Source organism: Triticum aestivum, chromosome 1A, assembly GCF_018294505.1.
Source record: "Triticum aestivum cultivar Chinese Spring chromosome 1A, IWGSC CS RefSeq v2.1, whole genome shotgun sequence".
In the NCBI taxonomy this organism is placed as follows: Eukaryota; Viridiplantae; Streptophyta; class Magnoliopsida; order Poales; family Poaceae; genus Triticum; species Triticum aestivum.
In genome coordinates, this window is record NC_057794.1 from 446237120 (window position 1) to 446246134 (window position 9015).

General features: G+C 45.0%; 1 protein-coding gene across 3 annotated transcripts in view; it reads right to left on the bottom strand.

Moving 5' to 3' along the window:
• The window catches only part of LOC123055176 (histone-lysine N-methyltransferase SETD1A), a 21522-nt gene extending 13472 nt beyond the window's left edge, over positions 1–8050 (bottom strand). For 2 of the 3 annotated variants that reach the window (XR_006426544.1, XM_044479147.1), the window contains exons 1-3: positions 7367–8050; positions 6792–6892; positions 6323–6423 (exon numbers count right to left, since the gene is read on the bottom strand). The gene's annotated coding sequence lies outside the window, so the exon portion shown is untranslated. Of the gene's footprint in view, positions 1–3247; positions 6166–6322; positions 6424–6791; positions 6893–7366 lie in introns of those variants that run through there. The other variant, XR_006426543.1, reaches the window with a different exon arrangement.
• Positions 8051–9015: the final 965 nt, after the last annotated feature.

Sequence of the window (9015 nt, forward strand, 5' to 3'; positions counted from 1 at the left end):
CTGACCTTGATCCAAGATCCCCAACCCAAGACCTCAAGTCGTGCGTCCTTCCCCAAACCGTCCTTGCCAAATCCCTTGCATCGGCTTCCGAATCAAATCCCAACCGGGGGACTCCTACATGCCAACCATGACCCGGACGATTCCCAGGAAGTCCTACAAGTAGCGGTGACAATGGCCACCATAGACGGCGACTAAGCCCCTGAAGGCCACCACAAAGCCATTACGAACTGGCGACGTTCCGCGGCAGTGACGAAGCGTCTCAGATGAGGCGCCATCTCCCCTGTCTGGCCTTCCCCAGCCGCGATGATTCACCTGTAGCCTCTTGTCCGGCGTTCCATCCATTCTGCATTCTCAGGGACCGCTCTCCCCCGACCCCCGACCTCTCTCCCCCGAGGTGGCGGCGCTGCGCCGCCCCCGGGGAGTCCCCGTCCACACCGCCCTCAGCCCTCCCCCTCCGTCGCCTCCCACCGCCGCCGCTGTCGCTGATGACTGCGCGGGGCGAAGCCCTTGTGGTGAGGCGGCGACGGCGGCGCAATCCTCGGCCGGTGGTAACGCGTGGGGGCAGCGGCGTTCCATCTCCCTCCTCCTCCAACGGCAGTGCACATCGGGTTGGCGGTGGCCAAGAGATCTCCGGCGACCGTTTGGCGGATGAGATTTTGGCTGGGATGAGATCTGATCTGGGCCCGAGGGGTTTAGGTCGAGATCCACTACGGCTGCGCCTCGTCTCGACAACGGCAAGAGGAGATCCCCCTGGGTAATCTTCGCAGCACGAGAACGTCCGGGTCTCTTGGCCCAGGCATGGTGGTGGTGGCTGCCTTCTCCACCGAAGGCGGTTGGCCAGACTGGTAGTAACGAATCTTGGATCCCACTATTAGCAGCGGCGGCGAGTTGGGGAGACATAGTCGCCGGTGAAAATCAAGCGGACTCCGGTCATGGCGGGCAATGGCGGCGTCGACGTCGTTACCTTGATGAAGGCATCGTCAAGCAATTATCGTCAACCTGCCTGTGCCGCTCCGGGAGAAATCCTAGGATCTCCGGATCGGATGATGGCGGCGTTGCGGTGTCGTGTTCTCTATTGGGGGCATCGTTTGTGGAGCGGCGCCGGATGGAAGAGGCGTGAGGTGGTGTGGCGTGCCTTCTCTCGCGTCGACGACGGCGGGTCTCTACGGCATGGAGCAGCGGGGTCTCGCCGGTGGGCGTGTGATGATGGATGAGCGCATGATGGTGGCGTTGTCTAGCGTCGTGGTGGCGTCGGTGGCAGCTAGACCGGGCAAGGTACATGCAACAGTACATCACTGAAAATGGATTGGTGGCAGGTGGCTGCGGCGGCCTCATACCCGACAGGCGTCCTGGTTGAGGAGTGCGCCGGACTAATGGGTGCCCCATACCTGACAGGCGTCTTGGTTGGGATCTTAGGTCTTAGATGTTAGGTTTAGCTGCAAGGTCTGTTTGGTATTAGGCCCAGACTATCAACATCCCTATATCAACTGGATAGGAGTAGCGACAGATGTTGCCTAGATGGTGGCTTTAGTCTTACTTTTGTATGACTTTATAAGGTTATGTGTGAATAATTAATAAAATAGCTACATGTATCGTCCAGATGCAAGGCCAGGGGTCCTCCTCCATTTTTTTTAACAAAAAGCCTCTCGTCTAGAGAAAGCTGTAGGTTGTAGCAGATGTATAAGTGCAAATATTGTCCTTCTGTATTCAACCAAGTGACACGCACACTACTAGTGTGAATGCTCGTATCAGTAGATTGTACCAATATTTGTAGTATACCCAAGCATCTATTCCAGAGAAGGTTTTTGCCTCAAGATTCACCCACTTGCCTGAAAAAGACCTTACAGTAAACCTATACATGGCACGTGGTATTAATTTGGGATGTGGTGGTGTACAAACGTCTCGTGGATCCATTTATTTCATTGAAATTTTTTGAACGGGTGTGGCATTTGGTTTGGTTGATTTAGCGTTTTTTGGTTGTGTTTGGCTCAATCTGTTCGTCTGTGTTTGTGTGTGCGTATGTGCTGTCCCTTTTGGTTGTTTGAATGTGGTTTCTTTCTCATGTGCTATCGCTTTCGGTTCTGCCGACGTGGTTGTTTTTTTAGCGTGTGTCACTGTCCATTCTAGCATATGTTTGAAACAGATAGTTCATCACGTTTGCAAAGCATAACCACTGTTAGGTTTGTCCATAATGGTCAAGTTATTAGTTAATATCAGAGTGGTCACAGGTAATAACAAGAGAGAGCTGTTAATGGGACGCGTGACACTAGATCAATCAAACGACTATAAAATACTCATGAATATAAACCGTAGAAAATTCAAGGCAAAAAGAAGAGATGGATTAGCTGATTAATCGAGTTGTTGCATGCATGCAGACTAATTGGGTGAGGCCGCGTGGTAGCAAGCGGACCAATTGGAATGGGCCATTTGATTGCACTTGATTGCAGCTGTCAGGCGACAAAAGGTGTTGGCCGTAGCTATGTGATGAATCTAGGCTGCACAGTTGACTGGCACTTGGTTCCAGATGCATGTCGGGCGGTGCCATGCATCGGGATCGGTCGAACGACGCGGTCCACCAATCGGAACTGCCTGCGAGAGTTGCGTTTGCTTCCAGGAGTAAAGCGACAAGATTTGTGCGCTGATCCATGCAGTGATGGCGGTGACGTGATAGGCAAAGCTAATCGGTCGAGGCGGTGCGGTTGCGCCGTCCGGATATTTCGTGCGGCGTTCGTTCCGTCGTTTTCACCGTACAAACTGACGTATCCCTGCCGCTTTGTCTGGTATTTCTACATCGTGTGCATCGCTTTCCGTCGGTATTGATGTACTCGTGGGTTCTAGAGTTGTCTAGCATGGTGAGGTGCTATATATGGGCTGGCTTTTCTCTTCTGGTCGTGCGTGTGCTCTCATTTCTCTCCTATTGCTCGATGGTTGCTCCTTCATGCAGTCGTGATGGTTTGCGCCGTCCTGGGCGTCCTCGTGGCTCCCGTGCTCTTTTGGTTGGTCGTCGCGGTGGCTCAGGGCGTGGTGCTGGTTCTACTGATTCGCCGGATAGTGCTGCGTTTGCTCATCGTCGTCCGTCTTGTCGGTCTGGCTGTCGTGCGCGTGGGTCGTCTTCTTCGTGTGCTTCCTCCATGCCGTCTTCCGTTTCCCGGCCTGCATGCTGCTGCATCACCTACTTTCACAGGAGTAGTTCAGTGCTGCTGCATGGTGGTGACCTGGTGGGTCTCTCTCTCTCTCTCTCTCTCTCTCTCTCTCTCTCTCTATGAAGTGTCCCATACATAGTGTGACTGTATCTGAAGCGGGACTGCTTCTGTCTGGGCAGCTCAATAGTAATAGCGTGTGTTTCATCACCATCAGCTAGCGATCCAGGACTTCGTACTAAACTGCTACTAAATTCACAAGAGTGAGCATTTCAATAAATAAAAAAAATCTATCGATGCTTTATAATATCATGCATACATATATGATGTATCAACAGTTCTTTTTAGTTCTACTTCATACCAAAAAAATAAATTTGCAATGTCTGAACAAATATGAAGTATAAAATTATATTATGAAAGGGAATTTTTTGATTTTCAAAACTAATGAACTTGGGCCTGCTTACAACACGTATTCATCAGTTAACTACACTTTTTTGGGGTAATTGCTCTTTCAAATCTCCATAAGAGGGCAAAAACACCACTCTTCTCGAGATGATCTCAGTCAGCTGGATGGGCTCCACACTTCCCGTGCCATTTTATATGTTTTAAATTGCACTTCAGAGAGCGTTCACCAGTTAACCGAAACTTATTGTGTTCTAAAATTTAATCCAGGTGGTGTCTTTGGACTAAGGCCACTCTGGAGTGGTAACATTAGCACAACTGATGGTTGGTTTTTTTCCCCTGTTGACATGTATCTCCTTTCTTTTGATGTGAATACATCAATAGAATAAGGGGTTTCTAATATTACTGTCTTACATAGTTCACAGATTATTGAAGCTTTTTGCGGCTATGGAAATCTGACCAGAGACTATTCGGTCTTATCTCTGAATTGAAGATAAGAAGTGTAAATGTTCAGATATGTATGTTACCCCTTTTGTAAACTAATATAGGACCATTTAGACTACTACTTTAGATCACTAAAGTTGTGATCTAAATGGTCTTATATTAGTTTACAAAGGGATTACCTCCTAACCACTCTTTACAGATTTATTATCTATGAAATGCATCCAAGCAAGTCCTATCTTATCTGCAATTACCCCCTTAGATATGTGGAGTTTAGAGCTCACTATCCTTCTAGGTTCTCTACTGGTTGTATTTCCTTGACAACTTCGAGGGAGGAATAAGTACTGTTTGTCATTCTTTGACATGTATAATACAATACTAGAGATGTGAATTGTTGGAGTTCATTTAGTGGAGTATTAGTAGATAAATGATTTCTTTTCTTCGCATTCAACTGGTGTATATGTGTTTAGTCCATTCCCTAAATGATTTGTAAAGTTGCCTTAACAACTAAATAGCCTTCATGTGTATTGGTACTCTGTTTTTTGGGCAGCTGGAAGAAATCAGTTTATCAATTAACAAATATGGAACGGAGGGAGTAGTTAGTTAGGCATCACAGTGAAGCTTGGCGAAGGGGCATTTTTTTAGGCCTACAAGGCTGGATGCACTGTATCAAAGTGGTACCATCCGATGGGCATTCATTTGTCAACTACAACTTTTTTTAGCTGTATCGCGTACCAAAAAATTGAATTGACAATGTCTGAACAAATATGAAGTATAAATTTATATCATTGAAGAGAATTGTTTTATTTTCAAAACTAATGAAGTTGGATCTGCTTAAAGCACATATTCACGAGTTAACTTCACTTTTTAGGGTAATTGTAATTTAAATATCCACAAGAGGACAAAACACTACTCTTCCAGAGATCATCTAAATAAGATGGAAGGGCTCCACACTTCCCGTGCCATTTTATGTATTTTAGAATTTACTTCAGAGAGACTTCATCAGTTTGTGCTCTAAATTTTACTTTAGAGAGTGTGTGCCATTTTATGTATTTTAGAATTTACTTCAGAGAGACTTCATCAGTTTGTGCTCTAAATTTTACTTTAGAGAGTGTCTTTGGACTGAGGCCATTTTAGCACAATTAATGGCTGCTTTTCCTTCCCTGTGGACATGTACCTCCTTTATCTAGATGTGAATATATCAATAAAATAAGGAATTTTTAATATTACTATCTGACGGAGTTCACAGATTATTGAAGATTTTTGTAGCTATGGAGATCTGACCAAACAGTCTTCTATCCTACCTCTGAATTGAAGATGTATTGGGTCTGTATATGAAGTGTAAATATTCAGATATGTATGTTACCTCCTATCTTCTCTTTACAGATTTATTATCTATGAAATGCATGCAAGCAAGTTCTATCTTATAGACAATTACTCTCTTATAGATAAATCCGTTGATTCATGAATTAAATGGCCAGAGATCGGTGCAGTCAAGTGGATTGATACCTGGACTTTAGAGCTCAAAATCCTTCTAACTTCTCTACTGGCTGTATTTTGTTGACATCTTTGAGAGAAGAACAAGTACTGTTAGTCATTCCATGACATGTATAATTTAAATACTAGAGAAGTGAATTGATAGTTCATTTAGTAGAGTATTAGTAGATGATGGTGTATATCCTGATATGTTTAGTCCATTCCCAAAATAATTTGTGAAGTAGCCTTAATAATTATAAACCTTCTCTGTATATTAGTACTCAGTTTTTTGGGGAGCTGGAAGAAGCCAGCTTACCATAACATGTGAAAATGAATTTATTTACCTGCAGTGTTGCTTTTATTAGTTGACAAAGTTGTTTGTTAAATACTCCCTCCGTCCGGAAATACTTGTCATCAAAATGGAGAAAAGGGGATGTATCTAGATGTATTTTAGTTCTAGATACATCTCTTTTTATCCATTTTGATGACAAGTATTTTTGGACGGAGGGAGTAGTTAGTTAGGCATTACAATGAAGCTTGGCCAAGGGACTTCTGTTGAGGCCTACAAAGCTCGAAGAACTGTAAGTAAAGTGGTGCCTTTTGATGTATATTCATTTGTCGACTAATACCTGGCCATACTAGAGAAGTGCGCACACCCCCCCCCCCTAACAGATTCTAAATGTGTACTTGGACGACCTTTAAATACCTGGATGATATTCCACATAAACAAAGCCATATCGTCATTTTAATACAATAAGCAAGCAGGGTCCCATAAAACAAATAGCTACTTTTTTTTTGCTGTGTAGCAAATTCATTACTTATGGGGGCATCAAGAAGAGCTCTCTGCACAAAGGATTCATTACCTGAGCGAGGCATACAATTCAAGCGGCCTTTCACGGGTTCACATTAACTGATAGCATATAACCACAAGATTTTATTTCTTGAAATATAAGACCGCACCAACCTGCAGAAAGGAAACACGAGTTTTACAGCAGGTAAGTGGCCACTGTGAAAAATTGAAGATAAAACACAACGTGGTCATTCAACAGGTAAAACTGAATTTGAGGTGAAGTCACTAAATTGAGCATTTGTTTCCCCATTGGACATGTTGGAATTCAAAAACATCCAAAAGGAGAAGATAATGCATCAGCCAAACTATCAAAATTAGAAAATCTCTGTCAGGCACAAACAAATGCACCAATCCGTGAACCTAGACAACAATATTAATAAAAGGTTATATTTTTCCAGTGAACAATCTCGGGCTGCCTCGAATACAAGAATTTTAACTTATGCGGGCATCAAGAAGAGCTCTCTGCACAAAGAATTCATTACCTGAGCGAGGCATACAATCCAAGAGCCCTTTCAACGTTTCACCTTAGATGATATCATATAACCATAAGTTTTATTTCTCAAAATATAGGAGGTGTACCACCCTGCACAAAGGAAACAAGAGTTTTACAAGTGTCCAGTAGCCAGGGTTGCATAACTGTGAGAAATTGATGATAAAACACAATGTGATAATTCAACAGGTAAAACCGAATTTAAGGTAAGCTAACTAAATTGAGCATTTGTTTCCCCATTGGACATGTCAGAATTCACAAACATCCAAAAGGGAAAGATAATGTATCGACCAAACTACCAAAATTAGAAATTCTCTGTCATGTACAACAAATGCACCAACCCATCAACCTAGACAGCAATACTAATAAAAGTTACATTTTTCAAGTAGCCAGGCTGCCTCGAATTACAAGAATTTGATCACTATTCTTACTAAGAAACAAGTAAAGTACTGAAGTAGTACATGTTAGCATCAATCTCATTACTATCTAGAGAAGCTCAATTCAGGCAAAACAAGCCAAGGAAGCACACGACAACCAGAAATAGTGAGTGAAGCAAAGGAACCGAACCTGAGACACCCGAGGAGGAATTCGCCATCTCTGCCACCCAGCCCAAAGGATACCCCAGCAGAATTGAGGAGCACGAGGACGATATGCTCACCCCACGAGCAGCTCCATGGATCTTGGCCCTCTTCGTGGCCAGGGCGACGGACTGCGATGGCGAGCACGAGTCCATGGAGGGGATCAAGCAGCACTTCACGGCGGTGCATGTGTGGCTCGCAGGTCGACTGTGGGCGGTGCGCGTTGGAAGAACTCACGTGTGGTTGCGGCAGTGCACAGCCAGGCGAATCTCGCGGCGCGACGGTGGCCGGTGCGTGCGTGCGCGTAGTTGCCGTGAGTGGGTACCTGCGGTGTGGCCGCCGCACGACATACGACAGCGCTCGGCCCCTTCGCTGCTCTCGCCACCTCTGTAGCTCAGGGTGGCGAGCCGGCGACGTCTCTGCGGCGAGCCAATGCTATCTAAATGGTGTGCGGCACAGGAGCAGAGAGAGCATGTCGGCATAACCTTATCTCTTTGGTTATTTTACATTTTAGCACTTATGATTTCCCTTATTCGTAACTAAGTTCTATAGCTTGCATGTTAGTACTTTTCAACACTTCTAAGAGGGCAATGAGGGAATTATGCTTGAATGAAATTTTTTATTTCTACTTTAACTCGCAATCGATTGGTCTGAATCAAATGCATATCATATTAATGCCACCTTTATTTGTCAAAATCATTGTTGGATGCACTGTCGCTAAGCACCTATAGATCACATGAAACAATTTGCAAATGCTTTGCATCATTTCATTGGAGGTACACATCCGGCGGAAGGCTCCACAAGAATGATATAAGCTACAAATGAGTGCAATGTGTCCGGTCTTGCTTGGAAAAAAGGACAATGTATAATTTCCATCTTGCAAGATGAAGCACCCATGCTGATAATAAATGTATACTTTGCAAATTCTTCATGTGCATGTCTTGCTTTTTTTTAACTACAAACACATGCTCATAGAAGTTTGACTACAAACACATACACACATTATGTATCTACAGGGCGCGGCGTGCCGCCGCGCGGGCATGGCTAGTAATGAATGACAATAGCTTGGTTGAGCTTTTCCCTGTTAGTTTGCTTGGCATTTGGCAAGAAGTATCCTCTTTTCTGTTGTAAAAAAATTCAGTGACTAATTCAGTTTATGGGTTGGAAAAATAAGTGGCCTTCTCAGTCATGTGGTGGGTTAGTGGCAGTATATCAGGCATCTCAGTAACATTACTAGGGAAAACCTCATACACAACATCTTAGCAGTAGCGTTGGACAAAACAGGTCGCTACTGCTACTTAATAGTAGCGTTTTAAAAAAAACCGCGCTACTACTACTACTTTAGCAGTAGCGCGTTCCGCGAAACCGCGCTGCTGCTATATTTGTACTGGGCGTAGATGGCTAGCCCCACTTAGCAGTAGCGCGTACCACTGACCAGCGCTACTGCTACGGCCCGTAGCAGTAGCGCGTTTCTATGAAACACGCTACTACTTACTTACCTTATCCTGGAGCGGTTCACCCTGGACAGTCACTCCCTCACTCACTCTCGCCCGCCGTGCTGAACCCATACGTGGTCCGCCGCCGCGCTGCACCTCACCGAGGCACTCCCTTCTCCCCCCTCCTCCGGCCGCCCTCTCC